Here is an 18,064-nt window from a genome sequence, read left to right as displayed (position 1 = left end):
TTCTGCAGTTTAGTCTTTTTATTTTTTCCGTTCAGGTATGACAGTTCAATACCACAGGATATTATTTCAAAAATCACATTAAACATGAAACAGTATAAGAATAATTTCCCAGTCTTCAGACTTACTTCTTGGCTTCCAGTGAAAACCAGCTAATTTCCTGAAATCTGTGATGTTCTGTTACAGTCCTTATCTCATCAGTCTTGTTCATTTCCAAGAATAGATATTAGACATCATCTGATGTGATAATGTGTTATGTTTATAAGTCTGATATGAATCATCTTCAAGTAAAGCTGTGGCATCAAATTGAATGCTCCCTCTACAGAATCTGGCATACAAATTAGTCTGCTACCATAAATTTGAATTATGTCACAGGAAATACCCACTTACCCTCTAGTAACGCCAAAACACTTATCTGGATTATTTGCCCTGAAGTGATTGATGCATGACAAGTTTTAATTATGTGTTTTATCCTGGACCTGCTCCACCAAGAAAAGCTAGTAGGCAAAAAAAAAAAAAAAAAAAAGGCAGGTTTTAAGGAGCTATATTATTGAGAGGCTTCAGTGTAAGCCGCTTAGAAACTCTGTTTCATGCAGAAGTTAAGCAATGCTTGTAGATGTGTATGCATCAGGTTGTCTCTCACTGTTTAACTGATGGCTGATGAACACTTCTTACTAGGACCAAATGGGCCATGAAAATGCTGTGAGTCTAGCTGAAACACTGAAGCAGTGTGGACACTGGAGTAAGTCTCAAAGGAAGGCTTCATGGTTTATCAGCTAGCAGCAGGTGCCTGCAAAACAGAAAGACCCAGAATGCAGCTTTTGGTTACAGCACTGTCTGTCAAACCAAGTTTTTACCTGATTTCAGTTAACAAGAGAAGGTTAGTAATGAAATTATACTGCAGCAAGTTGAGTACTGTATGTTGCATGAGATTGACTTTTAGAAGGTGGAAAAACAAGGGGCTGTTCAACCCAGCAGCCAAAGAAAGGCAAGGCTGCCACTGGCACATCCCCAGGTCCAGTGAGGCCAGCAGGCATGCACACAAACACATCTACACCAATGTACATAACAAGCCACGCAGATCAATGCAGACATGTACACTCAGCATGCACATAAATGTGAAGAGAAGCCTCATCCTGTTCACCTCTCTGGCAGACCAGGATGAAGGTCCATTAATGAGCACATGAACAAGGTGGATCCCTACAGCACTGTCCAGCCCAGACACTTGGTCTGCCCAGCAGGTGTTCATGGATCCCAGCCTCCCCAGTTGCTGGCACCAGGTCATACAAGCCCCAGGGCCACAGCCCCAGTGCAGAGCCCTCTTGCACGGACCAACACACATCTCTCAGCCAACCCCAGACACCACAGTCCCTCTGGCAGCTGCCCTGGAACTCCTGGTCCCCATGGTAGCCAACTCCTCTGGTGGTCTCAACACACAGTGACACACATATCTTATTGCTGCTTTGGAAAATGGGTCCCAAGAATGTCACCCTACTTGATGGCTAGTCCAGTTCAGTATTTGCTAGCTGTCACACACTAGCATATGTACTCTCCGTCGGTGTGGTTGCTGGTGTCACAGTCATGTGGTCCCCTTGACCATGGCCTGACTCCAGCTGCTGACGCATAGCCCTCCAAACACATGCACACAGAACGCAGTCCCCTCACCCAGGAAAATAGTTAGAAATGGAGTTAATAAGAAGGTAGGACAGACCATGCTGGTCAGGTGCAGGGCATGGCCAGGTAAGGTTACTGACCTTCAGCCTGCTTCCTCACAACCAGCCCTGACTCTATTTTCCCACATTTCTTCCTCCCTGAACTGCCTTAATCCTTCTCTTTCCTTATCTTTGGTTCTTCCCATAAAACTCCCATAACAAATCTTGTGGAATCCCACAAAACTCTTTCCCTGCATCCTGTAATGTGTCCCATACCCCCAGGCAGTGCCCCCCATAGTCCAAAAGGTGCTCTGGAGAGCAGCTGGTGGTGGTGCTGGGTGTCACCCTTAGCATATGGGGCTGAAGGCATCTCTGGGACAGCCATGGGAGAGACCATGTCCCTTTTCCTGACTGGGTTATGGGGTTCTCCTGCCTTCATCATGCTCCTGAGCGCCTTTGTGTCTGTGGAAACAAGCCTTTTATCACAGAAGCTGGCAAATTATTTCTGTCAGACTTGGATCTTCTGATCATGCAGTTTTGTGGCTGAGACATGAGGGGACCCTGTTTATCATTCCTAGGAACTGAGGACAAGCATTCACCTAGCTAGTCCATGGCAAGCCCCTGAAGTCAGCCTTTAAAAAGCAACTGGAATATTACATTACAAGCAAAAAAAGTCACCAGTTCAGACTGAATCTTGAAAGGGTCTCTGTCACTGTGAACGCAACGAGGAATAACAAATACCACAAGAGACCTGAGGCTAAAATCTCCCAGGCCATGTTCACAGCACCAGGAGTCCCATAAATTAGAGCAAAAAACAGACAGCAAGATGACATGTGATGTTTGGGAAAAATACAGGAGGCTCAGTGGTTTGTATCTCTTTGCCTGAGTTTGCATTACCATCCAAGTGTGAAAACTTAGGAAGATACATAAGGCATCAGAATTGCTAGGTCGGAGCAACTACTCTTCTAATAAAGAGCCACATTTCAGTGGGAGATTATCAAACTACACTTCTTCACTGAAAGCTTCTGAAAGCAGAAGGGGTTGCATTAGTTTTGATAGAGAACTGTAGGTCAGTGTAGCAGTCAGTGTAGGAAAGACTTGCAAATCTGGATTAAAACAGTGGGCATCAAGGAAACCTCACTATTCAACCACAGGAGCCATTGTAGCTGCTTCCCAGAATATCCCTCTGCTGCCCTAGGCCATTGAGACAGTAATAACTCCTGGCTCCTATGTAACGAGCACCAACATGCGTCTAATATTACATGCCTTCTGCCTCCCACTCCATCCCCTTAATGTGGAGGCACAAGCAGCAAATGTTTTTGGTTGCTTTGTCCCAGGCTATTTGCAAATGCATAGGAAGATACTGGCTCTTGGCATACAACAGCTTTTCTGAATCTCTTTGCAATGGCACCAGGTGGAGCCAGCTCTGCTGGGTCACACTGGTCTGTGTAATAGAGATCTTGTCACGATTTGAACTTCCCTTGTCTGGCAATGTCCACTGTAAATTAATAATCCTTTTACATTTTTTGAGAGAAAAGAAGATGGAGAGAGGAGTACCTTTAGGAGGCTCTGATACCAATTGCTTGGAGCCACTTCTATGATACATCTCAGCCTTTGTTATACATAAATGCTTACACTATAGACAATGTGAGGCTGTATCTAATTTGCATTCTGCAGTACCTCTCTTCCCTTATCCCCCCCTCCAATGGGCGCCCTGGTGGTCCAGGCAGCATGTGATATGCCTTGGCACCCTCACAGCCTCAGCCCCCAAGGTCGCACCCCACGGATAAGCAGGCACAACTTGCTGGGGCTGGTGCATGCCCAGGTCTTGCTGGAGAGCTGGGAGACAGCCAAGGCACATACCTGGGAGGAGCTGAGTCACAGAGTAAGAGACTTCTTGGCTCCAAGGTACTGCTGAACAGCCCATTAAATGTTGTGACCTTAGCCACCCTTCAAAATGGTCCTCAGCCCTTTTATATGGTAAAGGTAACAAACTTCAGTTGATTTTGCCATCCACCCAACTACAGATCTCTTGCAGTGAAAGCAATGGGGAAAAGCTCTCAGTAACTTTGGACAGTGAGATATATTAGAAAGAAATTAATGTCTTCTATATCTTCAGTTTAAGAATCAACTTATCCATTTGTGTAAAGCCTCTTGAAAGAGATGATATTCTTCCAAATGACAATGGAGAAAAAAGGAAAGAGGAGGAAAGGATAAAACAGTGGTGTTTTTTTTTTCTCCCCAAGACACGTAGTTTCAACAAAATTCTTACACAGAATATTCCACTATCACTAAGGCTAGGAAAAAAAAAAAAAAAACAACAAAAAAAAAAAACCACCAAAAAAACTCATCTCTTTTCACTGTAGCCTCCAGTTCTGTCATTCTGTTTCTTTTCATGTAAATTACAGTAAAATACTGCTGCTGTTATGCATTCACCTTTCTGGCTGCTCTGGGAGACACCACCTTGGGGCCACCAGAGTAGTTCGTCTGTTCAGAGTGCATTACTCTCCAGCTTGAAAAAGGATTTTCCATTATTGCAAGGTACATTTGTGCTATGCTTAGAGCATCCCTACCCTGAGGTAGTGTCAGACTGGCATCACCCAGAATGCCACCATGACACAGCTATGATCTTGTAAAATGCTGAATAAAAGATGTTAATATGCTGGAGTGCTGCCTGGTGAAGGGCAAAGAACTGCACCATCTTGTACCTACTGCACAATGCACTGTCAGCAAAACCCTCTCCTTGCCATACTACCCAGCTCTACCTTTGGTTGTGTCTTTGTGTGCCCTTATAACCTTTCAGTCCCAAAGTGTAAAAAGGCTGTGCTGATTTAGCCTCGGTATGGTATTTGTTCAATGGTCAAATGTTCCAGAAACACTTTTTTGGAGAATTGAAAAGTATTTTTAAAAGGTAACTCACAGCACCTCTTTTTTAGGTTCCCCTTTAGTTAGAATCCTAGAAAGCACATCCTACATTGTGTCTCTCATGAAACACGTGAGAAAATGTAATAACCCAATAAACTGTTGCAAGAAACTTTGCATGCCTGCACACCTTGTCATTAAGCAGGGGAGGTGAAGTGCTCACCAGGTTTACAGTTTCGGAGGTCCCTCAGGTCCACAAGAAGAGGTGTGAGAGATCCCCAGGAGGGGTTTCCTTCTCCAGATTATGCTTCTTTCTAAAACAAATGAATGCCCAGCTTTATGGCGATCAGAAATCTTCCAAGTCAGCACAGGCAGTTACTTCTGTCTCACTTGTCAACTTCACTCTTAGTCCCAGTCCCATAGGCTCACAGCATAAACAGAAACCCCAGCCACAGAATCTAGAGAGGCGTGGATACTCTCTTACCAGAGGTAAGATCTTCTGGGCCTGTGAAGTGGAAGAAACAGTGACAAATGTGAATGTGCAAAAGCCCCAGGGAAGACTGGCACTCTGTTGCTGACACACAGAAGAATGCTGAGCCTGCCTTGGGGAGCCTCTGGCCCCGGAGAGCAGTGATGCTAAACTTCGGCTGCCAGAAAGCAAAGAGAAAGTAAATGCAAGTTTTGCCTTTTGCAAAGGCATTGATAAACCCTATCACTCTGCATGAGCGAAAATCATGCACTGCAATATATGCAAGAGGACTTGCACAGCCTTGTTCGGTGACTCTCCCCCCTTTCTCCCAGCTTGTGGATTGTATTACAGAAAGACACTTTCTATATTTACATTATTTTTATTTTCTTGCTAAGTATTTCCTGCTAGTTGCCTTAGCTGATAAAACACTGAGTTAAACAGATCAGAGGTTTGACTCACCATGGCTATTCTTATGTTGCCTTCTCACCCATTTCATATCACTTGCTCAAAAGAGAAGGGTCACCTCTCCTTGGCTCTTGCACTTGGCACATTGTTTGCACCTTGCTAAGTGGGTATTAACCTGACCTGTCGGTATAGCAGAACTTTGCACTCACATTTCCTCAGAGCAGGATGCAGAAAATTAGAGCAGTGAAATCAAACTGACAGTTCCTGTAAAATCCATCTCAGAAAGCACAGCAGAGCTTCCTGACCCTCAGAACCTTGTGACAACGGCATTGAACTAAAAAATTTAGTATTACTTCTATTTAATTTCTTTTTCACAGTTTTTCTGTTACTGTACCCATGGACTCCATTTGGTGACGAATTCCCAGCACAAGCTTAGCATTTGTTTCCTCTAGCTTAAAGACGCTCTGAGCTGGCAAAACACAAGACCAAGAGCACCTTCTGGGGCGAGGCTTCCTGATCTAAAGTGCTGAAATGCAGAGACCCGTTTCTTTGCAGTCGTTCATGTAGAATGACACCTCCCTGCAGACCACTGCACTGACTGCAGTCTTACTTTGTCTGCAGCCTTGGGGAAAACATACACAAAACCCCCTGCGACATCCAGATGGTGCACTGAGAGGCTGGAGTGAAGAGAAGCTCCAGAGTTTGCTGCCTGCGTGGAAGCAGCCAGACCCTCTCCAACAGCTACACAAAAGAGCCTCTGTCTCTGCTGATGAGAGATCCCTTTGAAGCTTGGGAATCCTGACTGGCAGCATTTCATATCTGGCCATCTTTAGGTTTGGAGCAATGAAGAATGGGAAAGAAGAAAAAGATGGGAAAGGAGAGAGCAAGGAAGAAAAAAGGTAGGATCAGTTTAGTATAGGCCTGGCTAAGAGCCCATGGCAAAGGCACGCATTTTGCATTATCTTACCAATGCCATTTCTTGGTTTAAGGCTTTCTTATCAACATGGAAATTTCCAGTTTGTTTTTGACCTTTTGAGCAGAGAGTAGGCAACTGTTCTCAGCTAAAGAGACGTGTTGTAAATCACTATTAAGAAACACAAAACACCCTCAATGCAAAGGTACATCATAAGACTTATAAGCCTAAACAAAAGCATGCAGTCTCATTTTAAAGAATTAATGTAGTGCTAGCATATCAAGCAAATTAAGGGGAATTCTTTAAACAAAGAAATTCCGATTACCTTCAACTGAACTGGTTATGTCTGATTATGAGTATTTCCAAGTTTAGAAAACTGTAGTTCATTTTATAGCTCCCTATTGCGGTGTGGTTACAAAATATTTTTACCCCTCTATGCCTTGTTTTTTCCACTCATTAACTGTACAACTTCCTTGTTGAAATCTTTAAGAATGTTCTAGATGATTCTTGTACAGCAGTAAGCATTTGCTCTTTAAAGATAAAAAACATTCTGGAATAAAACTTTTGATGTTAACAAATCTGTTCCCTTAAGATGCTTTTCTTTACCGCTGTCAACTTCATGTTTCTCTAATGTATAAAACAGGAAAAACTTCACTTCTCTGATGAAATTTTCTTCAGTTTCTGTAATTATTCTACCTTATTAATTAAATGTCATTTACTCTGACTGCAGAGACAAAAAATGGCTTTCAAAATAAATTAAGCTTTCACTCCCAGGTCTTTGAATACAGAAAGGATCAACAATTTAATCAATTTGTAATATTTACCTACTTATCCTGTTATTTTCTGTTCCTTGCTTTAAAATGCATAACCTTAATTTTATTTGCAGAGAATCCCATAAAATCCATGAAATACCTAGGTATTTCAGAGAGAAATCAAGTGCTAAGAATAAAACTTTCTGATTGACTATAAAAGGGGTCAAGAAATTACTCTCCACATCTAAAGAAAAGGCAGGCTGTGATTCACCAAGGCCAAAGGAAGAATGGTAGAGAAAGAAGTAGACCTCAAAAATTTGTGACTGTCACATTTTAAAACTTTTAATCTTTCTTTTCTGAAGGTCTCAAGCTTTCACTTTCTTCCAAGTATGCTTCCCAATGTTTTCAACACTTGCATTTTTATCATAAAATTGTAGGACTTCCAAATTATCCTCATTAATTTATTATTACAGTGTCTCTTATGATTGTTCATCACAGGAACAGCGCAGCCATGACCTCTGAGCTGTAGGCAACTCAAAGGTGATGTCAGATGACCAGCCCCACTGGGATGCTTCTGTGCTTAAATACTCACGCGATGAGTTCACATAGGGCTCAGCTGTCCTCCACACCATCCACATCCTGATGGAGTGGCCCCAGGAGGGCCAGGGGGCCCCAGGGAGCCACTGCCACAAAACCCTGACTATGAACCACCTTTCCATGAGCTGCCTGTCCCCTCTGTTCTCTGTACAGCTGTGGAAGAAATGGGTGTGAGGGGATGAACAGTAAGGATGGTTGCCTGTTTCTTGATAGTGCTTTCACTTTGCTCTAATATGCAAATACTTTAAAGACTGTGGAGGGGGGAAAGAGAAGGGAAAAAAAAAAAATCAGCATTTTCCTCTTCCTCCTACAGTTCAAGACAGGAACATGAAAGAAAATCCCCTAATGATTAATTTCATGGGTGAGGAGATAGGGATTTTCATTTTACACACCTAAGTAGATAACAATGAATGCTGACATTCTTTAAGGTCTAAAATCTGTCCTCAGAAGGGTAGGAGTAGCTGGGTGATAGTCTGTGTTGTGGGAGAGACACAGGAGACTGAATTACCACCCCTCTTAGCCTCCGGGAAAGAAAATAATGAAATATTTAAAGCCTATGAATATAATTTATTTGTGACTTGCCTACAACTATTGTGCTCACTGATTTCACTTAATCTACGCTGGCAGAGTATGTCAGCCTGGCAGAAGTGCTGCTCCATTACAGTGCACTGACTCCATTAGAACACTGCACAGCAGCTAAACTGGGGCAATTCTACGTTTATCATATCCTCAGCTGGCCCTGATGACTCAGGAAAGATGTCATCCCTAGCAGACGGGAAGTGTACGCAGACTGCCCTCCACTGCACACCTAGAAGCCTGCATTTGCCTGAAAGATGCCCCCAGCGAGTCCCAACACTTGCCCCCGGAGGGACACTGTGCCCCTGGGAGCAGCATCCTTTTGCTCTTGAGGGAGCAGCCACAGAGCCCAGAGCAGAGTTTCTCTGTGACTGCACATCAGTTGTGCCTATAGGAACATAACTTCTTGGTTGCATTATAGTGGTCACGCCAGTGAAAAGGCAAAAATCAGCAGCCATTAAGGGAAGAGTCATCAGGGTTCAAACACACCCACTACCTCTGCCATGATTCACTTGATGGGGAGCAGAGTGCCATGACTAAAATTAAGCCCATCAGCACTAAGTCCAATATTTGCCATCTCTTCAGGCAGATCCCACTTGACATCCAAGCTGGCGCCAGACAGACTCCTGGCTGTTAGCTGACGAAACATCATAAAAACTCAGAAGCAACAGTTACCTCGTATGCAAACAGGTACTTATTAACATCTCCTCACTGGGTCTGACACAGTGTAACATGTCCTGTATTCTAAGTACATGCCTGAGTACACACAGGCGCTAAGAGCTTTAGTCATAATTATTGTTACTGCTAATAGACGGGAACATTAGGATACTTACCACCAGCCAATTGCTCCCTGCTTGGGAACCTCTGCTGGGAGCACAAGGCAGGTAGGTGACTCACCCCTCCTCTTCCTCTGGGACTTTGCTCTTCTTCTTCTGAGTATCTGAAGTCCACATCATCATTACAAGTTTTTACTTTCCTTTTTTTTTTTTCCTTTTTAAAAGGAATATTTTCTTTCTTGCACAGGGTCCTGTGGCATCCTTGCCAGGCTCTGTTACTCTGAGTGGTCAGACAAGAATTTTGCCAACTTTCTGCTAAAATTTGGGAGCAAAAATCTTTTCATTTTAGTCAAAACAGCACAGGACCTTTCTCTTGGACTTACCACACTTATAAAACAAGTATTATTTTCTGCCTCCTATCCTGTATCAAAATACAACCTAGTTTTTTTATATAGCCATTTTGGTCATAGCATTTTAAATAGGAGGAATTACTATTAAAGATTTGAGATGGGAAGCTCAGCACAGAAAAACCAAGTGACATGTCCCAGATAGCTGAGCAGGTATGACACACATGTAGTGAAACCCAGGTCTATGGCACTCAGAAGCTTTCCTGAGTGCAGTATATATGCACAGCAGAGCTGCAACAGGGTCCCAGGCCTGAAGGGCTCCTTTAGGATCTTCCACAGAATAAATAAATACAACTTCCTGCTAACACTCCAGGCATTTCCTGCTATTAAGCTGTTCATTGGTTAACATAGCAATGTCAGGAGATCGGTTTTAAAATATTTGGCACCTAGAGCCATAATTAGGCTCAAAAAGATGTTACCCAGACTGTCAGAGGCAAATAACACTTGCAGCTTGCACTCTCTTGGCATCAACTGCTTGCCCAAGTGCCTAGATATAAGTTACACCCCTAGCAGACGTCACCCAAGTTAAAAAAGTTTGTTCTTTACTGTAAATTCACATTATTTCCAGCATGTTGGATTAGTATCTGTGATTAAATGCTTTACATCTGACTGAAAGAATCAGCTTTTTTTCTCTGAACTGAGCAACAGCTGACTTCTCTTGCCCTCTCTCTTTCTTGTCCAGGCATCTAATTGTCTTGGGGAAAATGACCTGCTTATCAAGTTAGACAAAACAACTGCTCTCCAGAACAGACCAATAAAACAGGATTTATAAGAGGAGCTATAGGTTTATTGGCTATTGATTTAAGCTGTTTGTCCTATTTTAAGAGAGTGTCATTTCTCTCCCCCCACCCTTCCTGTTGAAGACTATTCATTGCATCATCATAAATAAGGAGCTACATTGTTTAATATGGCCATTAAAAAGTGGGTTTATAAATCACATAATCACAAGAGTTCATGTGGGTCCCATAGTAATTAATAGAAGTGGATGTATAGCGGCAGTTCAAACATGCTCTCGTTCGACCTTTTGCCCTACATTTTCGATCACTTTGAGATTGTTTTATGTAACCTCTCCAAAAACTGACCTTCATTGCCCTCTGCTGGCTACATCATTTACTTATTGCACAGCGTAACTGGGCAAACTGGGATGTTAGTTGGACGACTCATGGGGCACCCGAAGAAGGCTGCTAGAGGTAGGAGCTGTGTCGGGGACTGCCAGAAGTAAGGCTGGGATCTAGTTTTGCTGTCTACTGCAATCATGTTAATGAGATTCATACATAGTTACCTAAAGATACACTACAGTAAGCACACTGCCGCTTACGGCAGAGACATTGTCTTAGGAACAAACTGAGTGAACATTCCTATCACAAAAAAAAAAAAAGTTTTTTTAAAAAAACATAGTTTTTCAAACCTGTACATTACAGCCTGCTCCAATAATCCAGCAAAAAGGCAGTCATTCTACTTTACCAATGTATCTTAAAAGCCCTTTTTAATACCTGCATTTAAAATAACTATTTCAGGATCAGTGTAAAGATAATCAATTTCTGTGATATCATGACATCTCTGTCATGAGATGAACTGGTCAGGAAACACTGCAAGAATGATAGCCAGCCCTAACTTACTGATACATATTTTGTCTGATGCCAACAGTGAATTGTATTTATTGGTAGTATAATGATTTATGTGAAATGTGATTATGCACAGAACCCTGCTTCTCATGATGCATTTACATGAAACAAGGGAATTTGGTGGTTGGTTATTTGGTTGGCAGGGGCAGCTGGGGATCCAGATCTGAAAGGAACATTGAAGCAGAGCTCATCTCTCTGCCTTAGCAGTGGAAAGCCTATATCACACATCCAGTGCACTGGAGGAGCAGGGACATTTGTTTTGTGGTTGCCTTTACTACACCTATTTCTTGAGTAAGTACAATGTTGTTATGCCTCCTTTCATGAGCTTCAAATTCACTAAACAGTGAAAAATCTCTCCCTTCATGTATGATCCATGTGCTTGGCAGGTGCTGATCACACATGCTGTAGGAAGCTGGCTTTGAAAGAGTGATGAATATCCCCTTTCATGCAGAGATAATGTAACCCATGACTCTTGGGCTTTTATTTTTTCAGCCATATCCTTTTCCTTGAAAATAGTTCTGAGAAGACATTTTTAAAAATACAAGATGACATATTTGGCAAAAGACCAGGTAGAAATTTTTTCACCGAGTAGGAGGATGATATTACAGAAGTTGAACCATACAGGTACTTTAAAGATTTAAAGTGGGGAGAACAGAACATTCTGGGCACCTTGAGTTTTCAGAAATTAGATCAAAATAAAATCACAGTGTAGTGGACATAGCAAACTGTGGGGTGGAGCTGTGTTTGAGGAAGAAAGAATTACCTTAAATAAAATTTAAAAAACCTCTATATTTTATAAAGAGGAGACAGGAAAGAAAGTTGAATGAGTCATGGTCTTGGAATGAAGAAGTGGGTATTTTTCTTGTTCTGCCTGGGTTGCCCTTAGAAATCAGCAGTGATAATACTTTGTGGTTTTCTTTGAAAGGTTTTTAAGAACCAAAGTACTGCATCCATTTTCTCATGGTTCATCAGTGGACTTTACCAATGTTTTCTATAACTTTCAAGCTAGTTACTGGAAACTCTCAAGATGCTGCTAGGTCTGCTATTTAAGACAGGATTTTCAGATGAGACGTCCGAGTTCTTCGTGCGCAAGAAGGTAAGGAAAGTCCCCTCTGTGTATCTGTCACAGGGCATTTTAACACTGGATACACCATTTCCCTTAGAAGAAAGAGGCGGAGATTGCTATTCTTTTAAATTCACCTTTCAGTAACAAGTTTATACAGATCCCTAGTTACTATTCTTTATTTATCATCATTGAGACTTAGACCATTCTCAATCCATTAGCGGATAATATGTCACAAGAAGAAAGCTGCATCTTTTGTTGCAGCAAATGATGGGACCTGACTGAAAATGTCAGCCTGTAAGGACCTTCCAGGCTTCCTGAAGTGCAACATGCCTCTAGTCAATGTGCTACACAATCAAGACACTAAAGTTTAAACCTTAACTTAATTCATCTGATTCCCTCTGGTCTAATTTGGCTTTTAAATCCACACATCCCAAAGGAGAAAACAGCTGCACTGAGTTGTCTGAGCTACATGCACGTCATAACTGTCTGAGTGAGGGTGAGTTAAAAATTAACAGTACAGTGTGGGTAGAGGAAGTGTCCTTAAACTGAGGTACCCCTGAAAGTAGCTACAGTCAAATTCTTCATTATCATGATGGTTTCCCACCTGCAACTGATCTGTCTGTCTTGCCATGACCGTGTAAATGCTTTACACAGCCTCTGAAAGTAACACATCCCATCACACACATCCTGGGCTTGAAAATATACAGTGTGACCTAATGGTTCACACCCAGCACAAATTAACCTTAAAAAACTGTATCATTAAAATGATGTGCTCCTGGAGGTTATTATGAAAGGCATGTGTTAGACAGCTAAACAACTGTTCAGTTATCTGACATTTAGTCTTTGCATACTCAGGATTTTTAATATGGACTGGATTTAAATGCCAAAATAAAGTAAGATGCATTTGGGTTAAGAAAAAAAGAAAGGAAAGGAAAGGAAAGGAAAGGAAAGGAAAGGAAAGGAAAGGAAAGGAAAGGAAAGGAAAGGAAAGGAAAGGAAAGGAAAGGAAAGGAAAGGAAAGGAAAGGAAAGGAAAGGAAAGGAAAGGAAAGGAAAGGAAAGGAAAGGAAAGGAAAGGAAAGGAAAGGAAAGGAAAGGAAAAAGAAAAGAAAAGAAAAGAAAAGAAAAGAAAAGAAAAGAAAAGAAAAGAAAAGAAAAGAAAAGAAAAGAAAAGAAAAGAAAAGAAAAGAAAAGAAAAGAAAAGAAAAGAAAAGAAAAGAAAAGAAAAGAAAAGAAAAGAAAAGAAAGAAAAGAAAAGAAAAGAAAAAAGAAAAGAAAAGAAAAGAAAAAAGAGAAGAGGAGAGGAGAGAAGAGAAGAGAAGAGAAGAGAAGAGAAGAGAAGAGAAGAGAAGAGAAGAGAAGAGAAGAGAAGAGAAGAGAAGAGAAGAGAAGAGAAGAGAAGAGAAGAGAAGAGAAGGAAAGGAAAGGAAAGAAAAGAAAGAAAAGAAAAAAAGAAAAGAAAAGAAAAGAAAAGAAAAGAAAAGAAAAGAAAAGAAAAGAAAAGAAAAGAAAAGAAAAGAAAAGAAAAGAAAAGAAAAGAAAAGAAAAGAAAAGAAAAGAAAAGAAAAGAAAAGAAAAGAAAAGAAAAGAAATAATCTTGAAGAACTGAAAGTAAAGCGTTTGCACTCCCATGAGATAAGACAGAAAGAACATCAGTTCTTCCCTGTTGATTAGAGTATCTGTCTTGCTCAAGAAAACCCACATAAATGGGAAGAAATGTCATTTTTGAATGATTATCCCTTTTTCTGGGCTCCTACTCATTTTACCAAGCCATCTGTAAAACCCAGGCCCCATCTCCATCAGAGCAAAGGCAAAAGAAAATTTATTTTTGACAAGATGACAAAATATCAGGAGGGGTCCTCAGCAGGAACTTCGGAAATTGATTAAAACGAAGACAGGCTTCTTTTTAAAATGTTATGAAATCAGATTTTCTAATGGTATCCCATTGCTTTTTCCTATTCTCCATCGGTCTGGAATGGAAAATGTTCAAAGGATCTTGCCATGAAAACACTTCCTATAGAATAATGAAAATCTCTGCTTCCATCTTGAAAGCAACATGAGCCTGCTATACATTAAAGCAACAGACAACAAATGAAGTTTCCATGCAAGTTCTGGGAACGGGAAATGTAAACTCATACTTGTCTCTCCCTTGTCCCTTTTGATGTCATACATGCATTCATCAAAGAAATCCAGAAACAAAGTGAGTGGAGGATAATGACTCTGAGGAAGTTTCAGAAAGTTCTGGCTTCTCTTTTAACAAACCAAATCAACAACACATCATTAGCTCATAAGAGACCCCATCCAAAATCAGTGAAATCAGTGGGAAAGCTCCAAGCTGGCTTCAGCAGGCCCTGAATCAACAAAAGCATAATTACAGATGCTTAAAATTTTTCTCAGTGAAATGACTTTTTAAATGAAAAATGGCTTTTTAGCAACAGTGAAATCCTCGTGGGACCATTTGTTTTTCATTTATGTACTTTTCTCTCTTTGGTGGAGCAGGCTAGAGAGAAATAAAAATTCACTTCACCCGTCCCCAAAACTTTTTAATTTCATTTCTTTCTTTTTTACTGGAAAACAAACATGAGAAACAGCATGAAGCAGGAATGGGTTCAAGAAGGCAACAGAGTGGTTGGATCGGAGAGTTGACCCACCTGGAAAGCTGTACGCCTGCTAGAAGCAGGGGACAAATAATCCCAGAGGTGGGTATCTTAGCCAGTTCTTTCACTTTCTTGGTTGCCCCAGCAAGTAATCCTTTCTACCTTGTCTTTTTTGATGCTGCACACAAATTGGTTCAAGAAATGCAGAAATGATACAGCGTGGAGTGCAACAAAACTTTCAGAAAGTCTTAAAATATGTTTGCAGAATTGATAGAATGGAGTGAAGTTAAGCCTGGTAAAAATGGGTGACTAAGGGGAAAGTGTTTCTTTAATTTTTGGTTTTGCTTTTCACCATCTAAACATATTTGAATTGGCAGTGAATTAAAGCAATTTCCCCCAAATCAAGTCTGGTTCACTCAGGATGGTAACTGAAAGTGATCTCCCCGTCTTTATCTTAACCAACAATCTGTTTAATCCTATTTTCTCCCCCTATACTGTCGAGAAGGGGAAGTGAGTAAGCAGCGTAGTCTGGCTGCCACATTAGCCGTATACCTTTCTGTTGCTACTAGCTATCAGTTGTAATGCACTACTGTCTCAAAACTTCAGCTAAAACATTAGCTGCTTTACACAAGATGTTTCAAACATACAGATCTCTCCTCAGTCTCTGCCAGCCACTAAAGGTTAATAAATGTGTAAGTTAGTCACTAGGAAGCCATCTAAATAAATGCATTAATGACATCAGTTGTCCCTTCTTTCCCTTCAGCTCTTATAAAGTGTTGTACATATTTCATCCCTTCAAAAACAGTATCCAGCCTTGTGTTTAGCATTACTAAAATCTGGAGTAATAGCATCTCTCCCTTTCATTTCCCCCTCCGAATGTGCTTTAACTAGCAAAATCTTTGAGCCTTGAGAAGAGATGTACTACCTGTCAGAACATAAATTTATGTTACTTGAGTCCCTAACACTTTCTCTAGTATTTCATAGCCATAATTTTCTGCATTCAAGGATCCTATTTGTTTTGCTAACTACTGATGCATATTGGCCAAACACGTTTGCTAAGATCTCTGCTTAATAACAGGGCTCCTGAATAGAGCTGAGAGTTGGGAAGCTGTGGTGGTCTGCAGCATTTGAAGACGTTATACCCACAGAACAGGCAGATTCTCAACTTGCTCATCTGATTTGCAGTGTTTAGCAGAATACATTTCACTGCAAGAACTAAGAGCATGAGTTAAAGCTTCACACCTTGACCACAGTCAACCAAGTTAGAAATGGCTACCTGGCTATCAGGTTGGAAGGTCAGAAGTGAACTATGGCCTGCATAAATTAGTCTATTCCAACTGCGCTAGACCATAGGATTAGGTAGACACAAGGTGTAAGCAGAAGCTCAAATAACTGGCACAAAATAAATCTTACTTTGATTTGTATCTTTCTGCCCAGTGTTGTTATACACACGTTACACATTTGCATTCATCATTTCAATAACAAATTGTCAGGACAATTACCCAGTTAAGTCCTGCCTACTGCATTCTTCATCTGGTCCACCTCTCACTATTTCCATCTTTCTCCTCTTTTGGACTCCTTCTGTAGCAATCCTGTCTTTCATGTGAGGGCAAATAACATTCCATGCAAACCAACATGGACTCACTGCCTGGTACAAGGTCTCTGTCACTTCTCAAGGTAAGTTTCTGAGTTTACGACACAGATATCTTGAACCTGAGTGGGTCTTATGGGTAACATCCAAGTGTATTCCAGAATTTTCCACATTTATCCAACACTGTAATATTACATTTCCTGAATACTGCCGCATGGCCTGAAAAAGATGCAAAATGCATTATACTTTCTGTGCACACAGAAGTAGGTGAAAAAATACGTTTGTTTTCCATATGCAGGAACTCTGTGAAATCTTTTTTTCTCTAAATACATTCAGAGGTTCATGCCCACATTCCTGTCATCCTTCTGCGTTTCCTATAAAAATCTAGTATGCTACCATAAATGTCAAGAATGAGGCCAGATACTTTCAATTACTTATTTCAAGAAGATGTTTTTTCAATCACAGGTTCTTACTTAAAGAGCAGCTGCTTGGGTCACATTACATGTTAAAGGGGCAGACTTCATGATTATTGAAATTCTCTGTATGGGCAAGTCTCAGAAGGCAAGGAAGAGCAGACTGCCTACATAAAAAAGCATTTCATAGTGAAAATTACTTCAGGCACATAGGCTACCACTGAAAGGATGGAAATCTTGAGAGGGAATATGGCAGTACTGGGTTTTTCACTGGGTACACTGGGTACACTTTCTGGGTACACTGGGTACACTTTCATTTGATGTGCATCGCCATGGCCAGAGCTGCACAAAATCTACGGTTATATTATGCCAATGTTCCAAGCAAAGACAGGTGAGTATTAACAGATGTGGTTTTATCATGGCCAGACACCACCTTCTGAAGTAAGTGGAAAGGCTAATAAGGACAATGAGGAATTTGGATGAGGTTTTTGCTTTCTGTGATTTAACCAAGAATTTAAAGAAAATGCTAGCGGGAAGCCTTGTAGATGGCTAAGTACAAAATACTAACACCTTTGTCGTTACTTTGCCAGTTTCTTCTCTAGGTATCAGTCTAAAAAGCTCATTCTTGAAGTCAGAAGGTTCTGGAAGACATGCATCCCATTAGAAACTTGAAACAGTAGTGTTGTAGGGCCAGGAAATCTTGCTATGGTACACCATATAAACCAAACTTGGCAGGCAGGCATGGATTTACTTAACCTGTGTTGGTTCATTAATATAAATACCTCCTGCAAAACTGAGAAAATTCAGTCCAGCTACAAAGCTTGCTTGTGAGGTAGTTACAAAGGAAGGAGGAGTCCTTTCCCTATCTGTAGAACATAACATAACTGAGGACTCCATGTATAAAGACCCTCCTGCTTATTCAAAATCATGATCTCTGTAGCCGTACAGTGGACTTCTTGTTAGCTGAGTAATTCCGCAAGCAGAACTCCTCACTGACCATTTCCAAAATCTCTTTCTCACCCTGTCTTAATGTAAAGTGTTTTGTGAAGCAGAAATCTGTCCCACAGGAGCAGATACAGACCTCCTCATATAGGTACCTTAAACTTGCTCATTCTTGAACACAATGACCTAAACCGACAACAGTACCAGGGATCTCCTCCACTTGTGAAAGGATGTTGGAGAACTGGCAGTAACCGATGGCTTTAATTAATCAACTCAAACTTTAAATTCTTTCATTAAAAGTTAAAACAGTCCTTCATTTTTTGTAATATAAAATTTTAAAAAGTTATCAAAAGTGTTACTTTTGTTTCATAATACTGCCAAAGTTCTGAAAAGGAAGTTCTGTCTAGACACTCATAGACATACCT

The sequence above is a fragment of the Lathamus discolor genome, chromosome 2, assembly GCF_037157495.1.
Source record: "Lathamus discolor isolate bLatDis1 chromosome 2, bLatDis1.hap1, whole genome shotgun sequence".
Classification (NCBI taxonomy): Eukaryota; Metazoa; Chordata; class Aves; order Psittaciformes; family Psittacidae; genus Lathamus; species Lathamus discolor.
This window is presented reverse-complemented; position numbering follows the sequence as displayed.